Raw genomic sequence first — 20986 nt, forward strand, 5'->3', positions numbered from 1 at the left:
TACTTTCTCCCATTCTATAGGTTGTTCTTTTCACTCTGTTAATTGTTTCTTTCGCTGTGCAGAAGCTTTTTAGCTTGATATAATCCCATTTGTTTATTTTTTATTTTGTTCCCTGTGCTTTTAGGGTCTTATTCATAAAGTCTTTGCCCAGTCCTACTTCTTGAAGTGTTTCCCCTATATTTTCTTTAAGGAGTGTTATAGTTTTGGGTCTTATGTTTAAGTCTTTAATCCATTTTGAGTAGATTTTGGTGTATTGTAAGAAGCACACGTCTAGTTTCATTCTTCTACATATGGATGTCCAGTTTCCCCAGCACCATTTATTGAAGAGGCAGTCTTTTCCCCAATGTATGTTCTTGGTGTCTTTGTCAAAGATCAGTTGTTTAGTTGTTTGTGGATCAAATACAGATGTGCAGGGATTTTAGGACCCTGATTACTTCTTGATTGAAAGCAGCGTGGAGAAGGGTGATTTACAATTGACAACTGTGAACTCACAGGGAGGTAAAACAGCATTTCAAATGCCTGCTTTTTATTTGTTTTTGGTATTTCATGAAAGAAAGCAGGCCCTTCTGTGTAAAGTGGCAGGAAACCACTTTCAAAGAAGAGCTAAGGGGAAAAGAGGATTTTAGAAAATGATTGAAATTAAACTCAAAGGTACCGGGCCTTTATTTGCAAGCTCCTCCTTCAGGGTGAGAAGTTGTTAAAATGAAATCAATAATTTAAGCAACTACCTGTCCCCCCCCCCCAACTGGTGGAATGATCTGGACATTTCAGGCAATAAAGAATGAGCATCAGACTGAAAAGCAAAAGACTTGGGTTTTAGTCCTAGTTGTGTGATTTTGAGTAAATGATTCAACGTCTCTGAGTTCAGTCCCCTCATCTCTAATAATGATAACCATTATGTGCACATCACAGCATCATTATTTATGTAAGGAATGCTCATTTACTAGAATTTACTTCATACCAGATGCCACATTAGGACTTTTACAGAGCGATCTCATGGATCCCTTATAGAACTCCTATGAATGTCTGTTCATTTCCATTGTACAATGAAGGGTGCCAAGGTTCAGAGAGGTCAAGCTCCTTGCTCACAGTCACACAGCTAAGTGACAAGGTGGGGATTCAAGCCGATGCCTGTCTGGCTTGACATTATCCCACATTGTAAGAATGTGGTGATGACAAATTGCAAAACAAAACAAAATAAAACCCATAAGCTGAAGATTGCCTACACTATGTCCCTAGCACAGGGGCCCAAAATTAAAGATGGGTTAGTAGCATCATGGGCTCTGCTTCCACAGACCTGATATTATGTTCTATAGAGCCCTCAGTGGCCTGAGAGGAAAGCAAACCTGGTGGTGGTGGTGGTGAGGGGTCTGATACTTTCGGATTCAGCTTTGGACTCATGTTTAAGGTACATGTGGGCCATTCAGGTGGGTGTATGAGCTGAGGACCAGAGCAGAAGTCTGGGTTCCAGACCAACACCACCAAAGATAGTAGCCAACACTGCCTGCTTAATTTGTGCCAGACACTGTGCCAAAGGGTTTTCATGCATTACTTAACCCATTCAATCCTTATCATGATGCTGTGATGTAGTTACTGTCATTATCTCTGTGGCACAGAGCAGTGAGGGAACTTGCTTCTCAACCACATGTAGGTGAAAGTTAAAACCTTGAAGATACTTCTTGGAAGTCATCCCAAGGTTTTCCTATTTGGTGCTTCATGGATCCATCTTGCCCCCCACGTCCCCATGTCCCCTCTACTTTGGGCCACTCAGTCTCATAAGAGCTCCCAAGTGCCTTTATTTGCCTTTATCTGAATTCTTCTGGACTCAGTTTGTGTCAGAAATTTTCTCTCTGAGAGCCAGAAACCATGTTTTGTGATGGCTGTTCTAAAGGGCCCTTAGGAAAATAACTTTGCACACCAGTAGGAGGGACTAAAGCCTTAAATCCCAATCAAAAAGACAAGAGGAAGGGCTGTACCACTGCAAGAATGGTAAGGGATGCATTGCCCTGGTCAGGGCACCGGTCCCCCAGCCCCGAGTCCTGTTTTTATACATATGCAGAGATCAATTTCACACTCCCTGTCTCCAAAGGTCCTCAGGGAGAATCAAAGAACAGAGGGTCATGGGCCGAGCCCGTGGCGCACTTGGTAGAGTGCTGCGCTGGCAGCGCGGCGACGCTCCCGCCGCGGGTTCGGATCCTATATAAGACTGACCAGTGCACTCACTGGCTGAGTGCCGGTCACAAAAAAAAAAAAAAAAAAAAAAAAAGAACAGAGGGTCATGACAATGGCCATTTATTGGGTGCATGCTCCATGCAAAGACTCTATGCTAAACATTTATGAACATGAACTCATTTAATATTCCCATCAAATCCAAGAGATGGGTGCAAGCAATTATACAACTTTACAGGTGACAATTGAGGAATAGAGAGGTTCAGTGACTTGCCCAAGGTCATCCAGTATGTGTGGCAGATCTGAGATTTGTACTCAGGTAATAAGACTGCAGGGCCCACTCTTCCCACTAAACACCCTGCCAGTCGTAGCTATGTGGCTCATGCTCCCTTAGGCCTGAGTCCTGGGAGTCGAGGAAGGGTCCTCAAATATCCCATCCAGAGATGTCAATCCCTGTCTCTTCTTGAGCAGCCCTCAGGAGTGTCAACAATCATTTGTAGTTACTGAGGGCATTTTTCTGACCCAAAGCTGTGCCCACCATTCCATCTCCACAGCCATGTCTTTCTCCAACAAGCTTGGTCTATGGTTCTAATGAACACAGGAGGCCTGGTTCATTTGGATACAGGAATTGAAGAGGAATAACATGGATGGGGTTGACCAGATGCCTCAGTTGTAATCTGTTGAGTGGGGGATACTTATAATACCACATCATGCAATGCTATAACAATTAGATGGGATAATTGTTTATATAAAGCACTTAGATCAATACCTATCACATTGTGAGGAATCAATTAACTTTATGTAATGTATTAGTCAGGCTTTGTTATGATAATGCTGCATAACAAACAATTCCAAAATCTCAGTGCTAACAACAGCAAACGTTTATGTCTCACATTCATATGTTGGCTATGGCTCTACAGGGCTCTGCTGGGCTTGGCTAGATTCAGATGGGCCCGATTCTAGGTGGTGAGTTGGGTTCATATTTGCTTCACTTGGCTGTTATTAGAGAATCTGGGAAAGCAGCAGCAGCTATATGAAGCATGCTTATTTCATGTTGGAGGAGAGGATCACAAGAGGCCATGTCAAACCATGTAAGAAAATTTCATGCCTCTGCTTGGTTGTGACATTCGTTATGTTCACTCACATTCCATTGGCCAAAGAAGTCACATGGCAAAGCCTGATGTCAGAGGGGTGGGGAATACACCACTCCCCTGGGAGCAAGGGAAAAGCAAACGTTTGCTCTGTATAATACAATGCTGTAATTTACCATAGTATCATCAAATTTTCTTGAGTGTCTACTAGCTCTCAGGAAGTGCTCCAAGAACAGGGATTAAGAGATCAATCAGATTGCATCTCTGCTCCCAAGGGCAACCTCACTACAGAGTGTGATCAGTGCAATGACAGAGGTAGCCCCCAGGAAGGGGGTCAGCAAGAACTATTTTAATTCTTACAATCTACCCATAACTCAGATATCACTATCCCCATTTTATGTACAAGGAAACTGAGACTCAGAAAGGCTAAGTCACTTTCATTTGGTCCCACACCTAGAAAATGGCTGAGCCTAGAACCAAACCTTGGTGTGATTTTTTCAAGGCTCTGTCTGATTTTTGCATGACGGCTTTGGACTAAAGTATGTAGGTAGAGACAGTAGAACTGAGATGGAGACTGACTGATGCTTGTGTATCCCGGTAGGAGCCTATTCCTGGTCCCTGGTCCATTGTGCATGAGCTCTGGCTGAGACATCTGTAATCCTCACCCTTCACAGCTGGACTAGTGACTACAACCATCTGAAGGGAAGATTTAAATTATCACCTGCTACTCCAGTGACTTATCCACAAGCTGCTGTCTATGTTGCCCTGTGATTCTCAGTCCAAGCCCAAGTCAAATGCTCATGAAAAACTTCTGATTCCCTAGCCACGAGCTTCTGCCTGTGTTGCCTGTCCACAGCACCAGGCACTTCTCTTAAACTACTTTCTCCATTGTTCTACAATCTCTAGATACATTTCTTAGGCAGTCATTGCTCCCAGAAAGCCTGTATTCTCCTATTTCATCTCCACAATCCCCAGGGTTCCAGCCCAGTGCCTGGCACTGAGCAGGAGCTAAATAAAAGTTCATGGAATGAGTGAATGAACGGCTGGGTGAGTAGAGGCTGCTGAGTCCTTTGGAAGGTGAGCAGGTGAGATTTATTTTTGTCCCTTTCTTCTCTCTGGTCCTTTGGAGGGATTTTAGACAGGATGAGTCTGATGCAACCGAGCACCAAGGTATCTAAAGGATGCAGGCACAGAGGCAAGTAATTGGAGCTCTCTTTGGGTATCATAATAAACACTGGCCATGAGATGACATTGTATTTTATCTTCTAAGATATAATGGGAAGCTCCCACATTCTTGTGTTTCATCAGCGGGCTCTATTCATTAAGTTAAACACTCATCTTATGCAAAGAACCTAGCCCAGCTGATTCAGAAGTGGCACCTTCCCAATCAGCCTAGAACATTTGTGTGGTCACTGTATCCCAATATCCACTACAATCAGGGCCTGTCAGAGAAGCCTGATTGTCTCCATGGGTTATTTATAACCAGGTCATAACAGGAATCATTATGTAAAGAAGGTTATTTCTTCACTTCCTCCACCCAACCACCAATGTCAATCTACCCATTTTATTTAATCCTCTGGCTGCAGTGATTAGATGTAATGAGTGTGCTAGGGCTTGTGAACTGGAAAACGCTCAAGACAAAGGAGTTTTCCTATTCTTATCCTTAGAGTCAAAGAATCCCAGAGGAAAAAGGGGAGTTAAATGTTTTCTAGTCCAAGCAATCCCATGTTAGAGATGGAAAAACCTGAGGATAAAAGAAGTTATGTAATTGTCGAGGTCAGACAGTGTTAGGAAAGTCAGGGATCTGGAAATATGAATCTCCAGTTCTAATTCAAGCTTAATCATGCATAATATGTGTAATTTTGGGCTAGTTGCTTGGTGTCTCTGGTTCTGAGTCTTTGTTTCTGGAAAATGGAGAGACTGATATCTATTCTGTGATGATTAGAGATAAAGTACATATGCGGGCACTTCAAAAAGTTCGTGGAAAAGTGAAATTAAAAGATAATATGAATCTTTCCATGACCTCTTGGAATATTCATAAGTACGGACATTGTTATGGTCATTGCTATGACAGATGCTATCACAGAAGAGTTAGTGCCAGTACATCGTCTCCTTTCCAAATCATTCATAAGATTGCTTTACCAAATACTTCACCACAGCGTAACATAAATCACCATCTGTCCAACCTTTAGTAACAGTTTTCTTGCTGCTCACTGTCTGGTCCTAGAGCTGATGCCACATATCTTAGGGTTTGTGCTTTGGCAGCACCCCACTCCCGGCACAACAACGCAATGTATTAAATCTCTCTGCAGGTCATGAAGTCACTTAGGGATTCATCAGAATTGCTCTGGAGGGAGTTTAGGGGAAGTAATCCCTTTGCAGTGGAGCACAGGAAGGGGCATTTGCAGAGTAATTTCCATAAGATTGTGACTTAAGGTGAAAAGATTGGGAAACAATGTTAGCAGCAAGTCTTGGTTGTTACTGTAAGAAAGAGGTGAGCTCAGAAAAGAATTGCCTAATTTTTAAGCACGTGTGAAAAGGAAAAGAGAGAGCCGAGGAATTCTTGGACTCAGGGTTGAAAGATAATTGTTTTTCATCTCTAATGGTAAAATGTAGAACTGAGATGGCCTTTGGAACAATGCCAATTAGAAGCCATGGCTAGGACCTAATCAAGGGTGCAGCTGTCACACTCCTTATTAAATCTTTGAACCAATTAAGTTAACATCTAGTAAATCCTTCAGATGGACAAAATGGTCTAAGGAAAGAAGTAATAATAGTGTGTCTCTCTTTTAGATGCCTGATGCCTTCACATTCATTCTTACACCAAGAGAGAAAGGCATATGTCTGAGATGATTGTGGTATGATTATTGCCTCTTGGAATAAAATAAGAAAACAACTTTTAAGGTTTTGAGAGAGTTGTACTTTCAAAGAGCTCCCAGCCCTATATGGATGGTCCCTGACTTAGAGTGGTTCCACTGATGATTTTTTGACTTTACAGTGGGTTATCAGGACATTAAATATATTACCAACTTACCATATTTTCATCTTACAATGGGTTTATATGGGCATAACCCCAATGTAAGTTGAGGAACATCTGTACTGTTATAGGCCAATACTGACCCGATGTGCAGGAAGCAGGCTGAGAAAGATGTGTGGTCCCCTGAAATGGCATCCTCTCCTAGTCTTTTTCAGATATACCCAAGAAGGAAAACAGGAAAAGGAAGGATTTTCCAGAATGTAGAGGGAAGGACCACAGAAAACAATGGACTGGAAACTATTCTTAGAGAGCAGTTGGTTCTGCAACCAGGGCATCTTTAAGGATTATTCTCTTTCTCCAGGGTAGGCGCCCCATAATGTCTGCCAAGCGTGATTTCAGAATCGCTGTGGACCAGTGACTGCTGTGTGCCTTGAGAGCATCTGTTGAAGTTGCCTTGTCTCTGAGTGCGTGGAGTCATCTATCTTCCTTGTGCCCTGGCTTCTCAACCTCAAGTCTGCATCTGCTGCAGTCATTGGTCTCATTTTCATATTCAGAGGTATTTTCTATTACATAGGGGATTTTTTTTTTTTTTGCTAATGAATTATATAAGCTTAACACACAAGGAATGTGAGTTGTTACTGTTATCTTAAAAAGTTACTTCCTTGAATATTACTTGAAAAGTTACTGAGGCCCCCATCTGGGCCTCGGTTTTCTCTAATGTAAAATAGTGATAACAGTACCACCCCTGGGACTTCAATGTGATGGACAGACAGGGTCATGGTTATGAAAGTCCTTTGACAACATGTAAAATTTTGTATCTAGGAAGACCACTGTTATATGGTGCCTGGTATTGCACTAGGAAAGAGGAGCCCTTGGTGGATGTATTAGTTTCTAAAGGCTGCTGTGCAAAGTACTGGAAACTGGGTAGCTTAGAACAACAGAAATTTGTTGTTTTACACTTCTGTAGGTTAGAAGTCTGAGAGCAAGGTGTCAGTAGGGTTAGTTTATTTTGAGGACTATGAGAGAGAATGTTCCATGCTTCTTTCCTAGCTTCTGGTGGTTTGCTAGCAATCTTCGGGGTTCTTTGACTTGTAGAAGAATAACCCTGATCTCTGCCTTTACCTTCACATGGCATTATCTCTGAGCGAATGTCTGTCTCTGCATTCAAGTTTCCATTTTTTGTAAGGACAGTAGTTATGTTGGATCAGGGACTAACCCTCTAGAACTGTGAGACAGTAAATTTGTGTTATTTGTGCCACCCAGTCTGTGGTACAGTTATCCTTCCATATCTGGGGTTCCATATCCATGGATTCAACCAACAGAAAATCAAAAATACTTAAAAAAAACCCCAATAAAAATAGCACTACCATAATAAAAAATACAAATAAATAATACAGTATAACAACTATTTACATAGGATTTACATTGTATTAGGCACTGTAAGTAATCTAGAGATGCTTTAAAGTATATGGGAGGATATGTGTAGGTTATATGCAAATACCATACCATCCTACATAAGGGACTTGGGCATCTGCAGATTTTGATATCCACAGGGGGTCCTGGAACGCATTCGCTGTGTATACCAAAGGAGGATGGTACTTTGTTACAGCAGACCTAGCAAACTAATACAGCCTGCTATAGTTCCTGTGGTTGGAGGTCTGCCAGGTACATTCTCAGGGCTGTCACATTAGCTAACATGACTCAGGCAGAGGCTTGGAAGACTCTCACAGACTGGTGTTTGCTGCTTTGGGAAACCCTGCTTCTACCATGTGAATAAGACACATGGCTTGGTTACCTTTTTTACTCCAGCTGACAACCAGCCACCACATGGCACCCGAGAAAAGCCATCCTAGACCAACCATCTCTCAGCCTACCCACCATATGACCACAGATGCATGAGAAGATCTAGCCAAGGTCAGCTTAGCTCAACCCAAAAGAGACTTCTGGGCTACTGACTGGTAGACTCGTGAGCTAAATACAATTTTGAAGTGGTTTCTTACAGCAATAGCTATTGCTAACTGAGGATAGCTAGAACCTCACAGAGGAAAAGCCAGCTGAGGATGTGTTATTGAGCCGGTTACCACTGTGGGTCAACCCCACTGGAGACACCAAGAAGCTGCACAGAATGCAGTCAACAGTATAACTCTGGACAAGAGGCTGAGGTGTGTATCCCGTGATTCCCATCCCCCATGGTAGAGAGGTGATCCCATACAGCCCGCTGCCATAGCTGCAGAGAAAGCCCAGAGGTAGAAACGTTGAGGGACTCAGTGGGCTCTTGAGCTGAGAAGCCATGTATGCCCGGGAACTGCCTATCTCGGCAGCAGCTGCAGCCAGACCTGGTGGCATCTCCTGCAGTTGGTGAATCTAAGTTACCTACATTATAACATGGACAGTGAGTGCACTGACAGGAGAGGGTACAAGGTAGGGTGACTGGCTTAAGAGAGTGGATTGGAAAGTGCTATGCAAACTGCTGAATAAGATGCATTATATTGGTTATTCTTAGTCTAATTCAGGGGATCACTTTGAGGGTGAACATTTCAAGCAAAGGAGAAGCAAAAAGCTGACGGGGTAGCTGTGTTTGGGCTGCTGAGTTAGAGCTCTTCTCTGTCCCATTGGAACCGCTCCTTGGAAAGAGCCACCTGCTTTGCTAAGTGTGGTCTTGTTGCTGCTTCTCTGATGACAAGTATCAGCACGATACAAGTGCTTACGAGCCAGGCTTATCTACTCAGGGATAAAATCTTTTAAATGGCCATTCCAATGGAGGAATAAGGATATATGTATATATTTGATTAGAGACAGGGATTCACAGATTAAAGTTAGGAGAAATGTTTCCTAATAAGAAGTAATGAATTTCAATGAAGCGGTGGTCTGTGGATACTCGTAGTATAGAAAATGCAATGTTGGACATGTAGGCTGGCCTCCTGCAGAACTTCCCCAGGACACTCCGGGGACAGCCAGTGCCATGCTTTGGAAAGAAGGGCTCTGTGGCCAGTGTGGAGGATAGGACAGAACATTCTTCTTTCGGGTGAATTGAGATGCTCATTAGCTTCTTTATCTCTCCCGGTAAGGAGAGCTCTCTAATCTTGCCTAACCCAGATTTCCCAAATGTACTTGATCACAGAACTCTTTCTGGAAGACCCCAAGTAACTCCCCCAGGAATACTTGGACTGAAGGATTTAATCACAAGCCCATTTCCTTGACAGGTATGTGGTCTCAGAGGAGATGAAACCTGCTTGGTGAGTGTGATAAAAGGAGCATTGGCCAGGGAATTGGAAGATTTGGAACTCTGGCCTGATTTTGGCACTGCCTTGCTATTTGATCTTGACAAGCCACTTGTCCTCTGTAGGTTTCAGTCTATCTAGTTTTTTTCTGTTTTCTCATCTATAATATGGGGCTAATAATAATTGGGTTGTTTGAGGATTAAATGTGAGTTTGTGGGAAATGTTTAGAACAGTCTGGCACATGATATGAGTTTTATGTTGTTATCGGGATGAAGATGATTTTGATGGTGATGATATATTGGGCTTTGTGTTTGTGATTTTACTATATCATCTAGTAATATTAATCATCATTTATTGGTTGTATGTCTATCATGAATTATGCTAAATGCTTTTAATATACTATCTGTTTAAATCCTTGCAACAACCCTTAACATCGGCAATATTCTCCCCATTTTACAGATGAGCAACTGTAAAGTGAGACACTGAGGGTCAAAGAATTTGTTACTTTCCCAACACCCCAAAGCCAGTAGACAGCAGAGCCAGCATCCAATCCCTGCCGGAAATCTCTTTACCACTAAAAAAGTAGTTCACTGTCCACCACGTGAGATTGGAGAGACATTTGTTGACTGCTCCAGAGACTCTCTGACCCCTTACTCTGACTAAATATTCTTAATAGCACTTGTTACTTGATATTAAATTACATGTCTGTGGTCTGTCTGCCCCATAGAATGTAAGCACTGTGAGGACAGAGTTCTTGACTGTCCTTCAGCTGTGGTGTCCTCAGTGCCTGAACGTTATAGGCTCCCAATAAAGAACTGTTGGATAAATGAATGACTGATGTGCTTATTACATACGTCCTATGCGCTAGTGACCATGTTAGATCCTATGGATATAAGTCATCCATATGGATAGACTGTATTTTCGCGTTTTGGTAGAGCTCGGTGTATGTTATCTAAAGATCATTTCTGTTTGTTTCTTCTCCTCACTCTCTTCCAACAAAATATGCATCAGCACTTTTTTTGTTTTAACCATTGGTGTTCTGCAAGGCGATTTGGAGATGTCTTATCCACTGTGGTTCTTCTCAAGAAGTTTGTAGTCATAAGGAAAGCAAAACACATGAACACATGATAAAAACACAATGTTAAGTCACTAGACACTGTATTAAGAGGTGAATAACTCTACCTGGGGTCGTGAAAGCTTTTGGAAAAGAGGCGATGAATGTTCATGGATGGACAGGCCTTCGCTAGGTGGACTCAGAGTCGTGGACTTTCACGGTTCTAGGGTAAAGCCTAGAACATCGAGGTGGAGAGAAGGAAACGCGTAGATGGAGTTCTTCGGGCTCAGCTTCCTGCTCATAACTTCTTCGCGTGGTCCTCAGCACCGTTCTCCACTCTCCCTGGCTTTTGTTCCTCGATTCCGTCACCCACGGGCTGCTCAACTGAGCAGAGCTTGTTGGAAACTTGTAGAAAGCAGCTCGTGTTCAGGGAGAAGGGGGAGGGGTGGGCTGCTCCATGCAGGCCATGGATTTATTCCCGTTTACTGGCTACTCACAATGTACCCACCGAGTTACCTGCCTGCACAGCCAATTAGCTCCTAGTGGGATGTGCGATGCAGATCCTCTCCCCTCATCCCTGTCTTTTGCCAAATGTTGCATTTTTCTTACTATGGTGTTAAAATCCCTCTTCTTCAAGCCTCCCAACTGCCACATGGGCACTGCAGTCTCCAGGGTGGCAGTGGGGTGAGGGGAGAGCTGCACTTGGGCTTTGAGGTAGTTGATCCAGGTTGCATCTGCCCATCTCTGCCACCCCATTAGGATTAGGGCCCAGCCAGGGAGGAAGAAAATAGAGATTTTAATATGGAGAAGTAGTTACAAAGGCGTTGTGAGAACAGAGAGGACAAATAGAATAGCAAAGCAGCCTGAGTGTCAGTGACAGCAGGAAACTGCTGTCTCCCTGTAGCCAGGGGGACAAATGGAGGGGGTGGTGGGGCCACTGGGAGTGAGTGCTGGCAGACTCTGCGGGCACAGAGAGATGCCCTGGCCTCCCTCCTCCTGCTCACCAGCCTGTTGCCTGCACCTCCCATCGACTGACTCAGCTGCGCTAGGCGAGGGTGCGCTGCAGTGACAGGTAACCCCCGCGTCTCTTTCCTGCACATGCGGCATGGCCACTGTGGCTGGTGGTGCTCCAACTCCAGAACCCACATCAGCCTCTTTCTGCGACACTGCTGATCTCGTGGCAGAATGACAAGAGAAAGATGCTGAGCCACGAGCTGGCCCTAAAAGCTTCTGCTCGGAAGTGCCACACATCACCTCTGTCCACTCTTCATTGGCTAATCAAAGCCACATGGTCACCCTGAATCCAACTGGTTAAGGAAGCAAAGCCTCCCCCAGGGAGGGGCTGTGCAGTTGAGAACGCCCGTCAGCCCCAGGCCCCAGTTGTTTGTCATAAGGGAGCTTCCACCTTATCTTTTTTTTTATTGAAATGTATGTAATTGGTTATACATATCTGTGGGGTACAGAGTTGAGTATCAATGCCTGTGTGCAATGTGTGATGATCAAATCAGGATAATTAGCACATTCATCATCATAAGACATAATTATTTCTTTGTATTGAGGACATTTGACCTCCTCTCTTCTAGTCATTTGATAACATGCAGTGAATTAACGTTACTTACAGATGCCTGGTTCGACTGTACATCAATAGAACTTATTTTTCCTAATTAGCTACTTTGTGTCCATTAACCAATTTCTTGCTACCCTCCCTCCCTTTTCCTGTCTTTAGTAATCACAGTCCTGTATCTATCTTACAGGACTGCTCTGTCGATTCATAGCAATGGCAGTAGTCAGTGATTATTCTGGGTTTATTACATGCTGAGCACTCTCTGGGTGCTTTACATGCACAACTGATTATGTTCTCACAGCAATCCTAGAAGTAGGTATTACTATCATCTGTGTTTGACAGATGAAGACCACTGGGGCAAAGCATGTTAAGTAACCTGGCCAAAGTCTCATGGCAATTACGTGGTGGAGTCTGGACTTGAACCCAGGCCCTCTGGCTCCAGAGGTTGCTCTTAAGCATGCTCCTCAGAGGAGAGAACATACGAAAGGTGTTTAGCTCGGGGATGGGAGCAGCCAGCACTCTGTAAATTCTTTCCACCTTCTTGTTTGGCTGTGGTGGGCTTGCTAGGAGAGAAAACACTGGAGAAGGCTCCCTTACCCTTGGAATAATATTTTACAGGGTGATGGAGGGTGGGGGAAAGAAGTGGAGGACACAATATAGAGGACCTAGCTTCACAGTGTCCTGTGAAAATGGGTTTTCTAATCACCTCATGGCACTTCTTTTAAAAGCTGGAAGAATGTCACTCTGCTGCCCGGCTCTCAGGGCAGGTGAGAGCTACTTCAAGGACAAGTGGATGTGCTTGAAGTCAAGATAGCTTTTTTGGGAGATGATTGAACTGGCCAGAGAGGCATCTGATGAGCTTTTAAGACTCCTAAAGACTAGAGAGATCAAACTGATTGAGTTTTTCCTGAGCTCCCTTCTTGATCCACTTTCTTAGCTGACTGACATCCACCTGTCTGCCTTGTTCAGGTGTTTATGTGCATTTGGAGTCTGGGCACAGAAGGAATCACCCTATTTCCTAAAATAATCCCAGGCCTAAATGAGCATCCAGCTGGCTGGTGTGTGAGTGGAGGAGAGAAATGCCATGACTCCAGAAAAGAGGAGGTGACACCTTCACAGGGACCAGGTGCAGGTGAGGTCCGCTCCCTCCATGCTCACCTGGTGCACCCTCTGGTCTCCATCACTGGCCGCTCTCTTCCCTTGACTCAGGGCTGCAGCCTTAGAGGGGTGCGGAGTGTCCTGCACACGTCCTGCTGTCTTATGTCTCATGCCTCTGCTCATTCTACGTCTTCTAGAAGGCATTTTTCCCCTTCTTTATCTTGTGCATCCTCCTGCTCCTTCAAGGTTCAGTGGAGGTGTCTGCTACTCCAGGAAGCCATCCCTGACCTCCACCACATTCCCTGTTAATACTTGGCTAGATGCCTCTTGTTTGAGCTTCCCTCACCCATTTTGACACTTGTCCCAGACTTTCCTTGTCTGTTTATTGGCTTTCTCCCCCCAGTGGATGGAGCTCTTCAACAGCAGGGGCCACGCCTCCCTTGTATCCCAGCGTGTGGCATTGGTGAGTGATGCACACTTATCAACTGAACTGCATTGCTTTGAAGTCTGTTACTCAAAGATGTCACACACTGAAATAATGAGATTTGACTTGCAGGAACCTCATTGTCTTTGCTGAGATGCAGAGGCCACGTTGCTCCATGTTGACCTTGATGGAAGATTTGGCCAGAATCCAAGATCCCCCAAGACCTTGGCCAACTGTTAGCAGCCAGGACAGTTGCTACAAGGAGCTACGCAGGCAAGTCTGGTCAAATGCGTGCCTCCTGTTACTCTCTGGTCTCTGGACTGAAATCATAACATAGCCTCCTTGCCCCAGTGAGTGAGGTTGGACACCATGTGCCCCAGGGAGCCACCTGAATAAGTCTGCCCCAGGCCTTGTTTCCTGAGATTCCCCCATGCTTTGCCACCTGGCAGCTGGTTGGCTCAAAGCCATAGTGGAGCCATGGATACAGTTGCCTACATGGAAGTCCCTTTGCCACCTCTAGCTAGGTGGCTTGGCTGCATGGCTCCCCCCTTGGCCAGCTGGAAGCAGGGTTGTCACAGCATCTAAGGGACCTGGCTTTTGGACCTTGTGCTCATTTCTTCTCCAGCAGCTGTGCACAGGCTCCCTTTTCCTCTGGCCGGGCCTCTTCTCAGAGAACCTACTTCCATTTTGATGAGGTTCTCTCTATCCTGGGGCCAGTGCCTGTCAATCGTCGTGCCCTTGGAAATTGGCACATTACACATCTGTCTTTGTGGCACCTCCGATCACATTAGAACTTTAAAAGCTCAGGTTTGGGCTTTTGGTGATACTCCTCCTGCATCATCCATGGAGGGAGCTGGTCAGGCTTTAGGGCCACTGGGTGGTGACCCTGTGGAAGGGATGGGCTTGGCTGGCAAGGCCTGAGTGGTTTGGGAGGTCAGACTGACTTAGAGGCTGGTCTCCAGTGGGGATCACAACAGCTGCTCTGGTGGGTGAGGGGGAATACCCCTTGTCACCTCTATGCCTCTTACTGAGTGTCTTCTTTATTCTGGGCACAGTGTGGACACTACCTTGTTTCTCTCATTTGTTCTTCACAACAGATGGTTGATGTAGGGATTGCCGTTTCCACATGGGGAAACTGAGGCTCAGTGTGGCTATGGAGCCTGGGAGAAAGAGCACCTGAGCTGCCCCAGAGGGCCAGCCAAGGCCAGGTGACCCTTGAGATAAGACTTTGAGGATAGCTAGGAGTTTTCCAGGCATAAGGAGTGGAAAGGCATTCAAGGCAGAGGGAACAGCATGTGCAAAGTCTTAGAATATTAATTGGATGTGACATGAAGAGAATGGCAAGAGGGAGAGAGCAGAAGACTCGGCAGGTGAGTGTGGGGGGAGCACGTGCAATGGGGAGTCACGGGCGTTTTCAGCAAGGATGTGACATGACTGTGTCTGTGTTTTAGGAGGCTGGCTCTGCTGCAGCGTGACACTATTGCAGTGATGCAGAGGGACGGCAATGATGCTCGGATGGTGGCACAGGGGAAAGAGAGGGGAGGAACACGCTTTGAGGGGCTGAATCCTCGGCCCTGGGTGCTGACTGCATCTGGGAGGGAGGAAGACAGCAGAGGCCGCAGGACCCTCAGGTTCGTAGCCTGGACAGCGAGTGGAGGCTGCCGTTCCCTGAGACAGGGCACACAGGAGAGACAGGTTGTACCAGGGAAGGTGAGTTCTGGCTTGGATGTGCTGATTGGCAGGGCCCAAGGGGTATCCAGGTGGAGATGTCTAGTAGGGGGTTGAACACTGTTCAGCCACTGTAAAGGGAGTTCTGGCCTGGGGATACGTCTCTGCCAGTGTTTGGCATGTGGTTGAACCCATGGGAATGGCAGATACTGTCCAGGACAGCATCTGAATGTGAGAAGGGATGAAAACTGAAGAGAGAACTAATGTGAGAGTAGGAAGAGCATAGTAAGTCAGCAAGGGAAGCCACGCGGGAATGCTCAGGGGGGAAGGAGGACCAGGGTGTCCCAACTTACCGGGCTACGAGTCACGCTGGAGACCGAATGTGGGCCACCTAGCCTCCCTGGTGAATCAGGGAAAGCTTCTGGAGGAGGTGACATCTACACTGAGTCTTGCCAAATGACTCTGCAGCTGGTGAAGTAGGATGATTGCCGGGAGAACAAAGAAGCCAAGGGCATGCTGGGACAGTATGTGACAACTGTTGGTGACGTTTTGGGGGGAAAATCTAGAAGCAGGCTGATGAAGGGGCTGTTCCTCAAGTTGAATGTCTTTGCAATATCCCAACCTGACCAGGTCATTTCTGTGCTTACATAAGCATTCAAAGTCTGCCCGGAGGCACTGGCAGATTTTCCAAAAAGTGTTCTATGGACCAACAATAAGTATTCCATTCCTTCTGGCCAGTTTTGGGAGGGATGGGTTAGATGAAGCTAAACAGGCTTCTTTAGTGCAGGACTTCTCAGAACTTGTAATATGCTAATGAACTCTGTGGCTCTCCAATAGAGTTAGTGTGAAGTTTTCTCAAACTCATCTGATTATGGGACCCTTCTTCCCCAGGGCTCCCAGGAGTCCAGGATTTCAGGAAGCTCGGTTTGGGAACTGCTTGCCTTCAGCACAAAGTTCTCATTCCTCAGAATGGAATGCAAGGTCCTATCTGCTACTTGAGTCTAGAAGACTTCTTACTACACCTTTCTACCCCTGAAACATCCTATGTCCAGCCACACCAGCCACATGTGTGTTCCCATGTGCCACTCCATCTGTGCAGTGGTTCTTTCCCCTTTGCTTGAAAGGTCTTTTCCCTTATCTGTGGCTGCTCCATTGACAGTCTGCCTACTCCAGGAAGCCTCCTCTGATTCTCTCAGTTGGGTTCGGTGACCTGCCTTAATCCCACAGTGCCCCATGCTTCCCTCCATGCTGGCACTCACCCCCACCACACTGCAGTTATGCACCTGACTGCCCTTCTCCCCAGACTTTGCTCCCTTCAATGGCGGGTGTGTGTATGTGTATGTGCGTGTGTGTGTTGGATTCACCCCTGTATTGCCAGTGCCAGCCACACACCGACTGTTTGTAATCGCAGTTTTTGTGGTAATGGAAAGATAGAGTCAGAGACAGAGCTTGAACATAAAATTTCTGCTGGAGAATATTCATTGGCATAGCTGTTATCGACCTGCCAGCAATTCCTTACATTAGAGAGTCCTGTCCAGTTTACAAGGCGCTTTCTCATACACTCTCTCACTTACCTAGATTATAAGTATAGTTCCATATTTAAGAGAGACTTCAGAATTCTTCCATCAGCATCTCTCACCCACAGGTAAAGTTTGCCCACACGATGGATGAAACCTCATAAATCCAGCCTTCCAGAAAGGTTTGCTCTCTCCTCTGCTAAGGTGAGCAGTGGTGTGACTCCTGGAGGGAACACTGTCTCTGGCTTAGAAATCTCTCCCCTCTGTCTTATTTGGACTCAGGGTCAGGGCTGCCTTGCGCAAGCCCAGGGGGCACCATCCACACAAAAGAAGGTTCAACTGGATGGCCCTGGCCTGCACTAGCCCTGGGAGGCATCGGTCTCCTTCTGTCCCAGGCACCAGGGTTTTCACTGCAGCCCTGCAAGTGGGAGACACTTGTGTTTAGGCCAACTGGCTTTTGTTGGGAGGCCCAGGATGCGTCTGAAAAGAAACGAGGCAGAGTCTGTGTGGCTCGGGCTGGGGATGATTCTAATTTTCCCTAGTTGGGAAAATCTGTTTATGGTCTGAACATAACATGGCATGATAAAAATGTACATTAGACTAGGGTTTAGAGTACTTAGGCTCAAATCTAAATTTCATTATTTATAAATTAGGAAATCTTGGGCAAATAGTTCCTGCCTTAAAGTTTGCTGGTGGGAGCAGAGTATGTGGATCAGAAGTCCTTGGGTGCCATATCCTTCTGTCCCCAGCCTGGCTGCCCTGGTGGCTGAAGCTCTGAGGCCAAGGAAGCAGATGATTAGTGAGAGTTGGAGGGAATGGGACTGGCTGGGGGTAGCCAATGCCTTTTCCATTCAAACAGGAACACTCTGCTGACCCTGGAAGCCTGTTTGGGTCTCTTGAGTTTATTATGGCAGAGAGAAGGGAGCAGAGAGTGGCTGGAACAGAGCAGGAAGAATCAGGGAAAGGCTGGAGAGAGGCATCAGGTAGCCAAGCAAACTTCAAACACCGCTTCAGCCTGGCCTGCCTGGCCCACCAGCACCGGCTCTCTACAAACAATCTTGGGGTAAGTTACTTAATCTAAGTGAATCCCAGTTTCCTCATTGGTTAAACAGTGAGACTAATACCTGCATCAGTAGGGTTGTGATGAAGATTAGAGAGAATTCACCTTAGGCTCTCAACAGTGTACTCAATAAATTATCGTCATTGCTATCACTATGAATGGTTTTCTATCCACCCCAAACAAGTCCTCTATCCAGACCTTCTTATCCAGCCTTATGCATAAAGAGGTAATTCTGTGCAGTCAACCCATTTTATAGCTGGGCACCTGAAGCCCACGGGTAATGCTTTGATGCTATTCTTACAATATTCTTCTCTGGCAACCCAATCTAGAGTCATGGCCCAGACACTTCCTAGCACATCACATGCTCTAATGATTTGCATTGCATTCATCATCATTTGATTTTTATGGCCTATTTATTTATCTGGTTGTTTATTTCCCATCTCCATCCATTTGAATGTCAGCTTCACAACAGCAAGAAACTTTCTATCTGTCCTCCATTATATCCCCAACATGTATAGCACTGCTGAGCACACAGTAGGGGCACAGTCAGTGTTCTGTGAATGAATGGATTGTAGTTAATGAGTGGTCAGGAATCATTTTCTGTTTTGTGAACCTGGGCAAGTTGTTTTTCTAAGCCTCAATTTCTTCTGAGGCAAAGTGGGGGCAATGGCTAGAGACAGGCACGGCAGAAGCCCAGGCACCTCCAACGAGGCCTCGGGGAGACCCCTCAAGGAATAAGATTTTGGCCAATGATAGGGATTTTAGTCAAAAGATGAAACCTTAGTACTTAAGAATTAGTGGGACTGGGGGATGACTGGTATTTACTATTCTAACAAGAGACTGATATGTAAGCCAGCCACAATTCACTAATTTTTGCTATGAAAAATAGAATAATTAGAAAAAGTCAGTGTTTAAATTGGTTTGATCAGTTTTCAGGAAGCCAAATTATAATCAGGAGGCAGCCGGGGAAGTATGGAATGAGAAAAAAGTACATAAATTAATTGATGTAAATATTTGTCACTTCTGGCACCTGGCTTGGAGAGTTATACTTTCATTTCCAAAATAAGAAAGATCGGACAGGATGAGTCTGTAGGTCAGGGCATCCTTGTTCTTGAGGGTCCAATGGGCAGTGCCCTTTGACACTGTGAGCTTTATCTTAGGCTTTCACAGCTGATCACCATCCCCTTAGGATGGAAGAGCCTGCCTGGACTGTGTGAACTTTAATTTTCTCTTCTGAACACACTTTTCCATCCTGTTCTGGTTTTCTGGAGATTCTGTCCTTGACTCCAGGTGGCTCTAGAAGAGCTGTCAATTAAAGACACTACTCCTTGCCCTCTCCCCTGCCTACCACTTCTGGGCTGAGCCCATGACCAGGTTGGCCAATCAGAGCTACTCATCCTCCCAGGCCACTGTGATGGACTCAGGGATACACACGTGACTTGAGCATGTCCAATCAGAATCATCCCGAGGTTGACAGCTGGACACTGGGGATGGTAGATTGTTTACAAAGCTGGCCATAATCACTCCTCTGATCCTACATGCCCCTTTGTGATGTGACTTTGGGTGACTGTCATCAAGAGCTGGTGTCTAGTTCCCTTCTCCTTGAACATGGGCTGATTCACGACTTGGTTTGATCATTTGAAGAGATGTTGTGTGAGTTCTGAGCCTCGGCCTGGAGAGGACTTGCAGATTCTGTTCTCACTCCCTTCGGACACTGCTGCCTTCTGAGAAAGCCGGGTGGGGGCTTCTTGGAGATGAAGAAACAGTTCATGTAGAGAGAGACCATGTAGAGGGAGAGGCTCAGACATCCCAACTGCTCTAGCCATCCCACCTGAGGCTTCCGACATGTGAACAGGGCTGTCTGAGACCAACCAAACCTCTACAAATGCCTGATTGAATCCAGGGGACACCACATGGATCCAAAGAACTGCCCAGTGGAGCCCTTAGTGAATTGCCAGCCCACAGAATAGTGAGCAAAAAATGGTTGTTCTTTCAAGACATAAGTGTTGGGGTGATGTGTTCCATAGCAATAGATCACTGATACACTGGGAGAGAGAAGTTTTTTCCCCTGCTGAGAAGATGCAAGGCTGCTGGAGGCTGCCATGCCAAGGCACTGTCAGGAGAACAAAAGCAAGCAGAGACAAGAAAACCAAGGGAAAGGAGAGGCAGAGTCAGAACTTTGAGCAACGTTATTTGAACCCCTGAATCCATCCAGGACATAAGCTTACTAGACATAAGCCTTACTACACTTTCTGGTCAAGCAAAAGAAAAACCTCCTTTAAAAATTTTTAAGCTACTATGAGTTAGGATTCTGTCACTTGCAGCTGAAAGAGTCCTAAGTGATACACATTCGTTTGCTGGGTGTGTTGTTATATGCAATCAGGTTTCAGCCAAATTTTACTGGTCTGGCGACTTCCAACATCTTTAAAGTTACTTTATATATCTCTCAACAATCCCTGATGTTAAAAATTATCTTACTCACATCTTAGTTTACTCATTCATCAGCTCTTTCCTTAGCACTTACTCTGTTCAAGGAACTGTGGTTACTGCTGGAGATTTAGCTGGTAATATGACATATACAGTGTCTCCAATCTCTACTCCAAGTTATCTAATTAGAATTGTGTTAGCTTCCAAGAAGAAAGAGAAACAGACATTAGGGGACTGTGCAGATCCTACCCCACAGTCCTGCTGTGAAAATCAAAAGGGATCATGTGTGTGAAAGCACCTAACAGTTCTAGCACAAACATTTTTATTTTTCTTTTCACTCATGGAACAAAACTGTATCTGAAGTATCTGCTTCCATTACTGTAAATATCTTCTTTTAGATGTTCGTTTCTGCATCTGGACTTTACATGGAATGCAACTTTCTTAATTTGCCAAATGCTGAGGTAGAGAGAAGCTGAGAAGTGCCACATTTTAAAGACTGCTCTAACTTCAATAGGCACATAGTCATGGAACTGCTGGGGGTTTGGGCTTCCAACTTATGTCTGAAATACTGCCTCTGCCCTTAGCACCCACACTTCCTGCTGAGAACTCAAGTTCTTTTTAGTTTTTCCTGCCTTTGCCTTTATTTCTTCCAAGCTCTAGTTCTTGGCTGAGACAAACTGCAGTCCCCAAATGCTGTGATTTAATGAGAGGAAATT

This window comes from Cynocephalus volans, chromosome 9 (genome assembly GCF_027409185.1).
Source record: "Cynocephalus volans isolate mCynVol1 chromosome 9, mCynVol1.pri, whole genome shotgun sequence".
In the NCBI taxonomy this organism is placed as follows: domain Eukaryota; kingdom Metazoa; phylum Chordata; class Mammalia; order Dermoptera; family Cynocephalidae; genus Cynocephalus; species Cynocephalus volans.